Below are 13,689 nucleotides of genomic sequence, written 5' to 3'. Positions count from 1 at the left end.
TCTTAAGGACAAAATTCATAGCTGTACCACGCTGTGCGCATACTGGGGTCAAATTTAGATATAAGTGTTGCAGTGTGTCCTTCTGATATTTACTTTGTTTCATAAGGTATCACACAACCGGCTAATTTGAAAGTGAGAGCTGGAACTGTTCCAAGGAAAGAAAATCGAGGCTACCAGAATGCTGCTAAAACACCAATGTTGCAAAACTGTCTTTAAATAGTACTTTTGGAAGGATGTCAAGAAATATATATATGTTTTCTATGCACCCTTCCACAGTATACCAATTTTTAGTCATTTTTACTTTCTTTAAACAGGACACAGATAAAAAACTTAGAGCCTGCTGGCATTACTTAAAATATTGCTTTATTTCCCCCACATACACTTTTGTGCTTAACACAAATATTCTTAAAGAGCTTTAAATACTTTCTTGTAGTGTATACCACAACATGGACCTGTAACAGAATAGAAGGATTAATCAGACTTCTGATCTCATACATTTTTGTTTTCTGCCACAAAAGACATGGGCGCCAAGCATGCATCTGAGGCCTCTTGTCAGAAGGCTTCTCTGTGCAAAAAGATAGTTTTTAAAGATGTCTGAAATAGGTAGTGAGCTATACAGTAGTCATACTTACATACAAATCCAGATCACAAGCAAATGGTTCTGGAATTATTTACAAGAAGGATTGATTTCTAAGATTTACCCTGGGCTTATTGCTGCTTCCAGAATAGATTTCTGTCTTGCAGAAGCATTGCACCATCAGCTCCGTATTTTGCAGTGACAACTCTTCAAAAGTACCTATAAACAGATTCAAGCTCTGGATCCCTAAAATCATCTCCATTTCCTGAGGTCAAATCTTAGATCAACAGTTTCACAACAGGCAGAAAGTCTTAAGTTTCTTCAGAGCCTTTAAGTCATCAAGTTGATGACACGCTATTATCTTTGATTTGTTGTTAACCACTACAGCTAGTGACAGAGCCAGAAGCATGCTCTTCTATTCCCATAGCTTTTTCAATGGAAGTCATGTCATCCATAAACCTGATAAGGTGCTTCATAAGATTTCAGTCTTTCTGCAAGCTTGCTGTATATACCAATCTGTAGTAAAGACTATGTAATTTTCCTACAGAGTCTCATATTCTAAACACATCGCCTTTTGCTTCCCTTGTACCCAAAAATTACTTTTGCACACCAGACCTCATGCTTTGAAAATACTACCAAAAGTAGTTTCTGTACCAGACATGCATTGCAGCCTCCACAATTGTAACTTTCAGAAGAGCTTAAGAATGCCCCCAAAATGGCATGACAGAATGAGTCTTAAAACCACAAGAATAAACATGAGTAAAGCCTGCCACCAGGAAGATCTCTGCACATCTCTGCACTTGGAAGGCTGTCAGTTCCGTAATCCACAAGGGCAGCCCTATCTAACCAGGCTAAGAAGGATCCAGCTTCCAGCTAGAAAAAGCATATTGAATTGACAAGCACACATATTGCTATCAAACACTTTCTCTGCCCTCACCACTCCTCACATCAGTTGTAGACAAGCACCACTGCTCATGAGCACAGCAGTTCACATCATTTCTTGGTCCCCACCATGCCACCTCACTGTCTGACAGCTACACTTTAAAAAAAAGCCATAGTTAAAGCTATGATTAACTTATTATGATAAATCATCTTCCCTGTGGTAAGTCATGCAAAACCTATCAAGGACAAGGAAGAATTCACTACTGGAATTAGTAACTGTAGTCAAGGGTTCAGGAGCCAGTTCCACATCACTTCTGAGCCCAGGAAGCCATACTGAATGTTGAGATGTACATCACTCAGCCCAGTGCAGCACAGCTAACTTCTGTGACATCAGCTGTCCCTGATACATAAGGCCACCACATAACTAGCTAGGCAACCTCTTGACTTTTTGGGGGGTTGGTGGACTAAAATGGAAGGGGAAAGCTCAACAACTAAACAGGTTAACACCACAGAGTTTTTACCCATATCATAATAAAATTGGAGATAAAATTTAAGTGATGTACAAGTCTACTCCAGATTTAAAAAGAAACTCTTATGGACACCTGTTATTCGCAATTCAAGCAGAAAACAAAAATTCAAATACGCCAATAAACTTACTGCAAGTCTGAATACGTTACAAGAGCCAACTATTTCATGCGCATTTTTTAAACTATAGAAAGAGGCAGTCAAAGCAATGTTTCAGTTAGGCAGAGAAGGTTGCATTAATTTCAAAAACTAAATAGAGGTAAAGTTGGAGTCTGCTGCACTGGTTAATGAATGAGGTGACTGTTCTCAAAGATATCCACACATGTACAGATCACAGCTACCATGAACAGTTTTCACAGCACTGCTGTATAATCTCATTCAGTCATTTGACTACTGATGGTAATTAAGGACCATAATCCATTGCCAAAAAATAAACAAATGTGAACAACCACCAAAACTCGGGCAATAGAAAAAAATGTGTGTGGATATTCCAGGTTTCTTGCAAAGTACTTCACTGTTCAGAGAAAATTTTAAGTTATAATGTGTACTTAAGTACGTACAAAATGTAAGAATGGAGCTGAACACTTCACAAGCACAGAAAAACAACAGTAACTGAGGAAGTATTATTTTTATAGAATTAGTATTTTGAACCTGGATAATGAGGAACAAGATTCACAGATTAGAACTACTGAAGGAAGAGAAAACCACAAAGAAAGTTTAAGTTGTAGAGATAGAGCCAATCCAGCCTTCTTTCCTTTGGGGCCTGCACTGGAATACAGCTATACTCCAGAATTTTTGCAGGATCTAAGTCTAGTAAGGTAAGTACTTTACCATATATATTACTTATTATGTACCAAAATTGACATAGTAGTACCAAGGTATTAAATTAAAGACATGTGCATCCTGATTAGGGGTACTAACTGTGATGAATTATATATGAAAATGAAACATTATGTACAAAAAGTAACAAGCATAGTAACTGATATCTACAAACTAAAGTCACAGTGGCACATTGAACAATTTTAGGTTAACCAGACTCACTTAAAAATAGAAACCAGAGGCTGGGCTCGTCTCTCACCCCATTTTACATGTCTTTACTTCCATTGATTTCAAGTGGAGTTCTTCACAATTTATGCCATTGTGAGAGGAGAATCAAGCCTTGTGTGCTTGAAAGGAAACAGCAGACATGCTTCCCACCAGAGTGCAGGGGGAGATTTAAAAAAAACACAAGTATATGAACTGTGAAACCGATAGAGTACACAAGCAAAAGCAGGCAAAGAGGCTCTAGCTGGGGGTGGGGAAGAAGAGAACTTGCAGCCTACCTAGGGGCTTTGGTGGTTGTTTTTTTGTTTGTTTGTTTTTAAACACTTGGTACAGATATTTAGTCAGAAGCCCAGTCAGTATACAGGCTTCCAAAAAAAATGAAAAAGTTTTAGAGATAAGTCACATCTTTTTCAAACAGACATCATTGATTTATGTTTTCCTACAGTTACTCTAAAAAATGAACAGCACACCATTTTGTTTGTGGAAGACACAGACTTTTCCTAGAAAGCAGAGATCTGATCTATTTGCATCACCAGAAACAGTGCCCAATGGATCATTTATATCCAAGCCCAAGCAGATGATCTTCCAAAACTCTTCAGGATCATCTGGACAACTAATATTACAGTGGTTAGAAAGAGTAATATTTAAGACTGGAATTCAAGTCAGACAAAGTCCTATATGTGACATGGATGACAAAAATCACTTTATGGTTTGAAGGTATAGCAAAACAGAAGCTATAGCTTTATAGTCTATGTTTTTTTGGCTTTTCTTTTTTTCTTTGTAGCAGTATGTGGTTAGGAAGTGCCTCTTTCACCACCCCACTGTGCACAAACATAACCCTTGCACTGTTCTGTACTGATTGGGCTGATTTGGGAAGCTCATTTATAACAAAAAAAGCAGTACAATCCCCAAATATTTCCAAACTATCTTGAGGTACACCTGCATAACTCTGACAGTGCAAGGGAAACAGCTTGAGTGTTTTACAGAGGGAATACAGACTTAATTAATTGTTTTATATACCATAGAAATGCAAGATTTAAGCAATTCATATTTATTCAGAGTCCATCACTGACAAAATAGTACTGCAACTGTTTGGAAATGCTTTTTCCCCACTTTCACTCATGAGTACAACCCCAATCACAGCTCACACAGCAGATTTTAAGTCACGCCCCAGCATGACAATGTGTCAACAGTTTCCTTTTAAACACAAGTCTAGATCATCTACTCAAAATTTCATTAGATAACAGTTGATTTAGTACACAACAAAGTAGGATGAAGGTAAATGCAGAGAATTGCACAAAGGCATATGCCTTCCACCTGCAGAAAAAAATGTTGTGTAATTGAAGGTGTACTTGCTGATCTTCATGAGACATGTTCTTTCAAAGTGTAAGTCTCCTTCCAGAGGCCCTCAGAAGGTGGAAAGAGACCCAAGAACAAATATATGTCCTTGAATATCCAACTTTGTTTTGCACATAGGATTTAAATGTTGACCACTGATTTATGCATAAAAAAAAAAAACAAACCAAAACCAAAAAAAAACCACACCGAAAAACCCATAAATGAACAGGAGCTTAGTATCACCCCAGTTCCTAGAATAAAGCCACTAAGTACACCTTTGTGAAAGAGTCATCACACTATCAGTACTTCTTGACAGCATCAGCTCCAGGCTAAAAAGACATTCACTAATAGGTCAGAAATGTTTATGAACAGCCATAACACAATAGGAGACAGACAGGGAGACAGTAAAAAAAGCAATCTTCCAAAATTACAGCCTAAAAGGTGGCAGATTGAGAACTAGACAATAGAACTCTAAGTGTCAGGGGATGTTTTGCAAAGAAATCTGAAAAGCAATAAATCTGCAGCAAAGAAATAGGTGCCTATTTGTCAATGTGGTCCCTTCAGTTCAATTAAATACATGCATTGTTCAATTTCAGTATATTAACAGCTACTCCAAAAACATGCAAGCATTTCTTGCGCGAAATCAACAGTTTTATATAACCAGAAAATCATATATTGAGAACAAAATGGGGTATTAGCCTGGACCACTGAACTTCAGCTTCACAACACCTGAAACCCCCCGTGAATTACCGTCCAAGTAGATGGGCTGTAGGAAACTTTGGGTGTAAAGGTTGGCATTTACTGGATTCGCAAACAACTAAAGAAACCACTGAGCTCAGCAATCCACTCTACATCCCTTTGCTGAGAGCACTTCTACAGTTTTTTGGCAGGTCATGGTTGAGCACAACAGCACAACATAGGTCTCCCTGTTACCCTGCAGACATTCTCTCCAGCCTTACTCTGGTACACTGCTTCCTCTCCCACAGTGGTACATGTCCTAGCAGACACCTGCTGATTTCCAAACCTACACTGAGCTACTGAGAGAATGGAACAAAGCTGCATCCTGAGTAAACAACATCCTCATGAGGCTGGAAGTTTTCTGGTACCTCATAACAGATGAGAGCCTGGTCTGCTTTCTACATGTTTGGCACTACTCTAAGACATTCTCTGGCTATTGGCCTGCCAAGCTGTTTAGGCTTGCAAATTTCTTTGCACTTGCTTTATGCTATTAATTTTATTAAATATAAACATATCCTTTGTATATATTTTTCTCATATTCCATATGCACAGAATGAACTCATTTCAGCCCGAGGATGAATGAAAACTCAATATTTACCACACAGATCCACCACGATTTGCAAACAAGACTAGAAAAATGCCCTCTCACAATGAAGTTATCCATACCATCTTTCTGATGAGCAAAGCAAGAGGAAACAGTTCAAAGCTCTTGGAAAGCCATATGTATACTTTTACAAAAGACATCTGCAATTCACCAGTGAGGTTCTAGACCTAGCATAATTTATTTAGCAGTCTGTATATAGAGATGCAAATATGCAAAGTTCAGACATTTCTTTAGCACCTCCATAACATTCATTTTAAAGTATATAAATATTCATACTTTGAATAGTCATCTCAGCATGTGAAGCTTTTATTTTTATATGAAATTCCTGCAAAGAGTCTGAAATAAAGTAAAAATGTATTAATCCTAAAGTATGCACACAAACACATGCAATTTCTTTACATAAACACTTCTGAACGTCTGCGTGATTATCGCTTGATTACAAAAAGAGATCCTTAAAAACTACCTTCACTAATCACACACTAATTTTTAACATACTTGAAAACAAGTCAGGTTTTACTGCTGTTAGACAAGTTGATCCACACCTGAAAGTACAAGGTGGCTTTCAATTTGTGCCATGGTTATTGTGTGCCTTTGTTGCTACCGAAATGGGCCATGGGTGAGGGCAGTGTCCGACAAGTCCAAGTGCTCAACGGGTTGAGCAAGAGTGCCTGGGTGCCTCGGCAGAGCCTCCTGCTGAGCCAGCCCTACCACAGTCACACGAGTTCTTTGCTAAGGATGAGATCAGGGGACAGCAAAACAGGTAAAGCTGAACAATGACAGCCCCTGGGTCAGAGGTGGGTTACGTGGCTCCAGCAGGGATCACAGAAATGCAGAAGGGATGTGTGCTTTGAGGAACAGCATAGAAGCATTTGTCTAGATATATTTAAAGATTCAGAGACAGGTCTTTTAATATCAGTCTTTTCAGTGAGAGAAGATGCAGCTTCCCTACAGAACAAGAAGGTGCAGTCCTACCATATAGCACAATTCAAGCACAATTATTATATTTGTAACTGCATATGTGTTCTTATTGTCTTTTTTAAACACTTAAACAAATTCAGAAATAAAGATGTTTGGACCATGAAGACTCTCAAAGAAAACTTAAGGGACACCACACTGCTTAAAAAAAAAAATCTGTAAGTTCTATTATAAGCATCATGACACTGACACACAGATTTTTAATCATGCTGGTTGCAATTATACAAATCAGTGTTCCAACCCACAGAGAAGTCAGTTTTCACATACACCACATTAACACAGACATTAAACAGGATTTGGCATGCTGCCGACAGAGAAGCCTAGTTCTGGAATCATGTAATATTAAGTCTGGAGTTACTTGATGCAAGATTACAAGGCAACAAGCTCAAAAAAGAGGCTACAAAAACATCACAGGAAACAAAATTATTTTAAATAAAAGCAAGAAATTATACTTCAGTATTTGGATGGCATTTGAAAATACTTTTTTTGCATGCAAACACTCCACAGAGCTAATATTGTGTGTAACTGGAAACATTTAAAAAAAATTCTTACTAAAGTCAAAGACAGTAATGGTGAACTATGAGATCTGTCGTTAGATAAAAGAGGGGAAACCAAATAAAACTTATTATATCTGTTATAGATACAAACCTACAATCACACTCCATAATACTCTTACATCTTAAGGAAGGGAGAGAGGGGAAGAGAGAGAAAATGAAGGAGATAAGTACACAAGACAGAACAGAAAGAGCTATCAGGTGCTATAAATCAATGTTTCAAACACAGCCTTTAGACAGGACTACACGACTTTGGTACAGAACTGCAACAGCACAGTTCCAGCATTTGTTGACGTACAATCCACTGGAAATGAAAGGCCTACCTGAGAGACTGTCTACCCCAGGTTTACTAGCTAGCAAAACACTGGGCTTGATAGGTTCATAATGATCTTGAAAAGCAACTCACCAACTTTATGGCTATATTTAAGAACTTTAAGAAGCCTTCCAGGCAGTGCTCCAAGAAAAGGTAAACTAGCAAAAAGCTGTCATTTACAGACATTTTAAAAATACTAAAAATGTTTGTGTTGGCTCTTACATCTTGTATATGAGCACTTCACTCATTTTATACATTTAAAAAACCCTCCTTGCACAAGAACATGCTTGAGGAGTACTGTCAACGTGTGCTGAGAAGTCAAATGCTCTTTTAGTTCTGCTAAAAATATATAACTTATTTTGTGACTATCATAAATACACAAAATACAAAGAGGAAGAGTTGTAGCAGACCACCTGTGAAATTTTCTTCAGTGGTTGGAAATATCCTTTGTCAATGAACCAGCAGCCAGAGCTGTTTCTGAAAAAAGCATGCAATTTTGGCAAACTGATCTGATAGTCTATCTGGGAATTTCTGCCAGAAATGCCACGACTTCAGTGTGCTATTACTTGCAAAACATGTTTCTTCCCATCATTCTTCAGCCATAAGGTGGGAGGAGGAAAAGATGAGCAATAGCTGTGCTGTATCCTTCCAAGCTGGTTCTTCCCATTATACAACTCCTAATCCAAACAATTTAAGCACACAAGTAAAAGCTACTCATTTCTGTAAACATTTCCAGGAGCAGGACCTAAGCTTGCAAGGCTTACACCAAGTATATACTAATGGCTAGAGCTAACCTCAAGTTTACTTCTGTTTAAACAGCATAAGCAAAAACCAGTGCTGGCCAAACTGAAGCTTAAGCCTTAATAAAAGGGGGTAAACTGAATATTGATATAAGCCACTTGGTCACTAGGGACCCATCTCAACCCAGCATTCTCAGTGTAATATTGTATCATGCAGTGGTTTTCCCAGAAGCACAAATAATGTTTCTCAACCATTAAAAAATAAAAAGCAATGTTTCAGAGCATGCTTTTATACCCCAGCAGCAGGGATCTCTTTACTTTAGGATAACATAGTCACAGAAAACAGAAACACAACCCAGCTTGTTTGTTTGTTTTAAATGAAATTCATCACTGCATATCCAATTAACTCTGGAATGCATAAAACACAGCACCCAAGCAAACAGAGGCTTTAAATTTAAGAGCAACTTTCAGTCTGCTCTGTTAGAAGCTGTGTATGGCAGTAATTGACAATGTATTTATTATGAAAGATTCATACGACAAAGGGGAAGGACTTTTAGGCTTTCAGCATTAAAAAGGGTCAAACCAATCTGCAAAAGCATAATATGAAGCAAAGCCATTTAAATTACTCGCAAAATGTAGACATTCATTAGCATAGAAGAGTTTCATGGGAAAACAATGACAAAGTAAAAGTCATCCTATTTTCATATGCTAATTAATTAAATATGCCAAATGCATTTAATCTCTTATTATAACCATAGGGGGAGACAGACCAAACTCTTGAAGTTCCAAAAAGCCAGGTCATTAGTGTGCCAAGTCATTCTTCAGATCTTCTCCTTATATACAAATTTCCCAACTTATAGCATATGTAAGTAAAACTCGACTCCCCCTCCCACCCCCTCCATTTCTCCTTCTTTAGAAGGCACTTGCTATCTCTTGTTCCTGTATTTTAAAGTCTTATTAAATGCTAGAAATAACTCATCTTCTAGGGAAAAAAGCCCTAAGAGCACAGAAGCCATTTTGCCAAAGGCCTGAGTTAAACACCCCAGACCCCCTATGACATAGAGTAAGCTAGCTGAAAATGAGATTAATAACATTCTTGCACATATGCACAAAAATCCACACATAGTTTGTAGTCTTTAAGTTCAGATGACATTTCTAGCCATTTCTTGCCTTTCCAAACAAGAAAGGGATTCTTATGTTTACGTAAGTTTCTCCTTGCTTAATAAATCTTAAATTGAAACAGATTTTTTTTAAACAATTACCTTTTTCAGAGTTATCATACTACAGGATATTAGGAAAAACCAGACTCTCCTGTTGCTTTTACCCACATCTGACTCCAATCTTAATAGTTTAGCTATTAACCCTGTAAGGTCCTTACACACACACCTTGCCCAGTTGATGTTAAAATTTTTATATGGTTGATCTGGGCTTACTCATTACAAAACCTTTTGTTGCACAGAAAGAGAGCAGCTCCACGGACCTTGATTTACAGGACACAATTAACTGTGCTGTTGGCAGAACTGCACCAGCCCGGCTCATCCGGGGCTCTGCAGGGAGAAATGAAAGGATCTGTCACTGCACCAGACTAACGGCTCTCTCCATCGCCTTTCCTTTCCACTCCCTGCCCAAGCTCGTTCTCATCTACTCACATCTTGGGATGAAAACCTGGCCCTTGTGATATAACTGTCTTGCAAAGAAATAGTACAAATTACCCTATTTCCCCCTGGAAATAGTAAGCTAAAGGGGAGAAAACCTCGTCCTACTAGAAAAAGCTTAGCATTTACTCTAGAGTTTGCTGTGCAAAACATCTCAGTGTTTAAAGATCTCAGTTAGCAGCTAAACAACAATCACAGTGAATTTCGCCACAATAATGCTAGCAACTAATTTATGCCATTTTTTAGATTTTGGCTTGTTGGGAACACGCACTGTTAACCATTAAATTCCGCTGTATAAACATTTCTCAGCGAGCCTGTAAAATACCCCCCGCTGCGTTTCCTCGCTCTCCAGCTGACAGCATTTAGAAACACTGGTACTGGCGGGTGCTTTATTTTGCCTCCCTGGGCCACCCCCGCTGGGGTGCAGTGAGAGATTGCTGTCAAAGACCGGACTCAGCCACCCCGGGCTCGGGCCACAGAGAAGGCGTCTGGACTCAGCCCAGCCCGGGCGACTGATAAATGGTGACTGCTGGAGTTTGAAATCCCGAGGTGGGCATAAATGTTCTGCGAGAAGGGACTCGCGGACGGCGCATCGCCCTTCCAGAGCTCTCCTCGCTGAGAGAGGAAAGCACACACACACACTTTCGGGAGGTCCGTGGCTGCAGGGGTGGCTGTGGGATCACCCCCAGTTAAAGCGGGCAGCGCGGAAGGTGCCGCCGGGATGGCAGCCGAGCCTCCCACCGCGCCAAGGGTCCCCGCTCGGGCCAGGAGAGCGCCCGGAGGCGGACGCGTCGCTCAGGATAAGGGAGAGGGCGGAGGCTGCCTGGAAGGGGCCAGTTGTCACGCACTGACAGGCAACAGCTGAGCTCCCGCATCTGGACCCTAACTCAGCCCGGCGACCGCGGCGCGCCGCTGGCCCCGCCGGGCACACCGAGCCGGCGCCGCGACACCTTCCCCGACACCTTCCCCGACAGCCGCCGCGGGGCTCGGCGGGACGCCCTGCGCTCCTCCGAGCCGCAGCCCCGTCCGACAACTCCGCGCAGGACGAGCGCCGCTCCGGGCTCGGGCGGCTCCTCCCCGGCGATGCGAGCCCCGAGCGGGGCGCAGGACCCCCGCCGCACCGCGGGAAGCGCTCCGCCGCCCGTGGCTCGGTGCCGGCTGCGGACGGCGCTCCGCCAAACCCGCCGGGCGCTCCGCCGCGCCGCCGCAGGCTGTCCGCCGGTCGTCACCCCGGGGAGCCTCCACTTACCCTCCCCACAGCGCGGCCGGACCACGGCGACGTATTCCCGGGAGGCGGTGCGGTCCGTCACACAGAAGACGGGGGAGGCGGACACCTGGCTCTGTCCCACGGAGTCAGCGCCGGCTGGAGACGCTCATGTCCGGCAGCGCCGTGCAGGGACCGCCCGGAGCCTCTCGGCCGCCCCGCCGCGACTGCCCGAGCCCCGGCGCGCTCCCCGCCCTAATGGGGCTCGGCCGCCCCGCGCCCGGGACGGCGCCGGCCGCGCTCCGCCGCGCCCATTGGCTGCTGCCCGCCGCGCCCGCCAATCGCCGTGCGGCCGGCGGCGCGCGGGGCCCGGCGGGGCGGGGCGCGGGGCGGGGCCGGCCGGGGGGCGCGGCCGGGAGGAGCTCGGGGGGCTCGGGAGGGCGTGTGGGGAGCGCGGGGTGAGCCCGGGTGGGACGGGGGCAGGCGGGGCGCTGCCTTTGCCTCGGTCACACGGAGCTCTGAAGCCGCAGCTTTCACCGAGGGAGCGGGACGGGGAAAGTGAATTAAAAACTTCTCCCGCTGGTGTGTGCAGGGCGGTGCGATGGAGCCCGGCGGGGTTCGCGGCCCGCGGAGCTCCCGGTGGGCTGCGCACAGCGGGGCTGGCACCCGGGCGCTGCCGCAGAGCAGGCGGAGCGGGGCCCTGCCCTCCCGGCGGTGCGGAGCCCGCAGCGCCCCAGGGGTGGCGGGGCTGGCGCGCCCCAAAGCAAAGCGGGCCCGTGTCAGCGCTGGAGAGAGGCAAAACCAGGGCGGTCGGCCTTAGAGGGACTCCGAAGTAGCCGGGCACACGTATAAGTCCCTTTCCTTTCGTTGTTACCGGGTATCTGTTAAGCTGCTGCAATCTGCAGCCCTTGGTCCCGTTGTTCGCACCTAATACTCTTTAAGCAACGTGGATAGAGCTTCTGGTTCTCTAGTGGTCTCAGTGTTTAAACCCTTCATGGAAGCATCAAAGGATGAGTAACACGGCATTTAACTCAATGTTATACTTCTATAGGCGCAAATCGGAAGGTGAGAACAATTTTTCCGGAGTGACTTCTAGGCAGTCACAAACTCCCCCCACTTGGTGAAACAAATGTGTTTGGAGTCTCCAAAGTTGTGTGTCTGGCAGTGTCTCTCTTGATTCTGTAAACAAGGAATTCCATGAGGAAATGAAAATGAGGATTTTCTCTCTGTTTTGAAGCACATTTGGTTTTCCTCTGTTAGCAGCAGAAAGGTTATCTGTATTCCAATCTGGTCAAAATGGTCTATCTTCATCTGAAAAAATAAAAACTTAACTCGCAGGAAACAACTTCAGACTACAATCATAGGCTACAACTTTGCTACAGTCAAGAGTGTAACTACTTACCTAAAACTACTAAGTTTCAACTGCAATTCAAACCGTGGGTGCTCTTTTAGATCATAATTTTTCAATTTTTAAGTGTTATTTTTTCAATTCCTTTGAAATGTTAACCCAGTCTGAAAATAAATGTTTCCAAATTCCATCGTTGAAGTTTTCAGAAAAAAAAAGAATGGACGCTTGCACAAACAGGGGAAACCTCAGAAGAGTTAGCCTCTTTCCATCAGAATGAACTTGCATTTCTCCTCTAATTTAAGAAAAACGACAGTGGATAAAACAGGAGTGTGAAAAAAAAATAAATATATAAATATATATATAAAAAATATATATAAGTATATAAATATATACTATAAAAATAACATTATATAATAGTATTGTAAAATTAATTATAAAGGGAATGAGAATAAGAGGGTGGCAAATATGGCAAAAAAGCCATCTGATGCCTTAGAGCTGTTTGTCCCTTGTCTTGTGTTCTTCCCTGCCACCTATTCAAGCATTTCTGTATCGCTAATCACAAAGATCTAAATACTTTCAGGCTCAGCACTGCATGATTTTTGTCATTTACTTCTTCTCACTTAATGTTCCAAAGACATAAGAAATAAGATTGCTTGCTTGGCTTTTAAATAACCTTGTCAAAGGTGTTTGAAGTCATATATTAGCAGATCTGAATCTGGAATGAAAGAATTTATGGCCAATGCACTCTTTTAAGTTGTATATCTGTTTATCTGATCCTCACTTACAAGTGCCTCTAATTAAGCTATAAACTCCTAGTTTCTACTTAACCATATGGGTAGCCTGGGAAGTTTACTACAGTAATGTAATTTACCCATTCCACGGCCATGTCTGCAATGCAAATCCATCATGGCTGTTTAGAAAGTGTGATAACCTGCTCTGTTTTTCAGTACATGGAAGTAAAGCACATCCAAGTTACCAACTGTAATCCTGAGACAGTTTTCCTACAGACAGTTTTCTCTTTAGACCTGAGGATTTTGTTTGTGTCCAAGAGAAAAGACACCAACTGCAAACAGCAGGAAAGAAAAAAAATTGCAACCTGCAAATGCAATTAGGAAGGGACAAAAATATTTCCATCAATTTTTTTTCCACTTTCTGTGGGAGCTATTTGGCTGTTTTGTGCTTTTGTTGCGTT

General features: G+C 42.4%; 1 protein-coding gene across 1 annotated transcript in view; it reads right to left on the bottom strand.

Annotated features, from left to right (window-relative positions):
- The window catches only part of PRICKLE1 (prickle planar cell polarity protein 1), a 64,593-nt gene extending 53,214 nt beyond the window's left edge, over window positions 1-11,379 (bottom strand). The window contains exon 1 of the mRNA XM_033058792.2: window positions 11,195-11,379. The gene's annotated coding sequence lies outside the window, so the exon portion shown is untranslated. The remainder of the gene's footprint in view (window positions 1-11,194) is intronic.
- Between the last annotated feature and the right edge of the window lie 2,310 nt (window positions 11,380-13,689).

The sequence above is a fragment of the Catharus ustulatus genome, chromosome 4, assembly GCF_009819885.2.
Source record: "Catharus ustulatus isolate bCatUst1 chromosome 4, bCatUst1.pri.v2, whole genome shotgun sequence".
Lineage (NCBI taxonomy): Eukaryota > Metazoa > Chordata > Aves > Passeriformes > Turdidae > Catharus > Catharus ustulatus.
The sequence above is the reverse complement of the archived record's forward strand: the minus strand, read 5'-3'. Positions and strand labels throughout refer to the sequence as shown.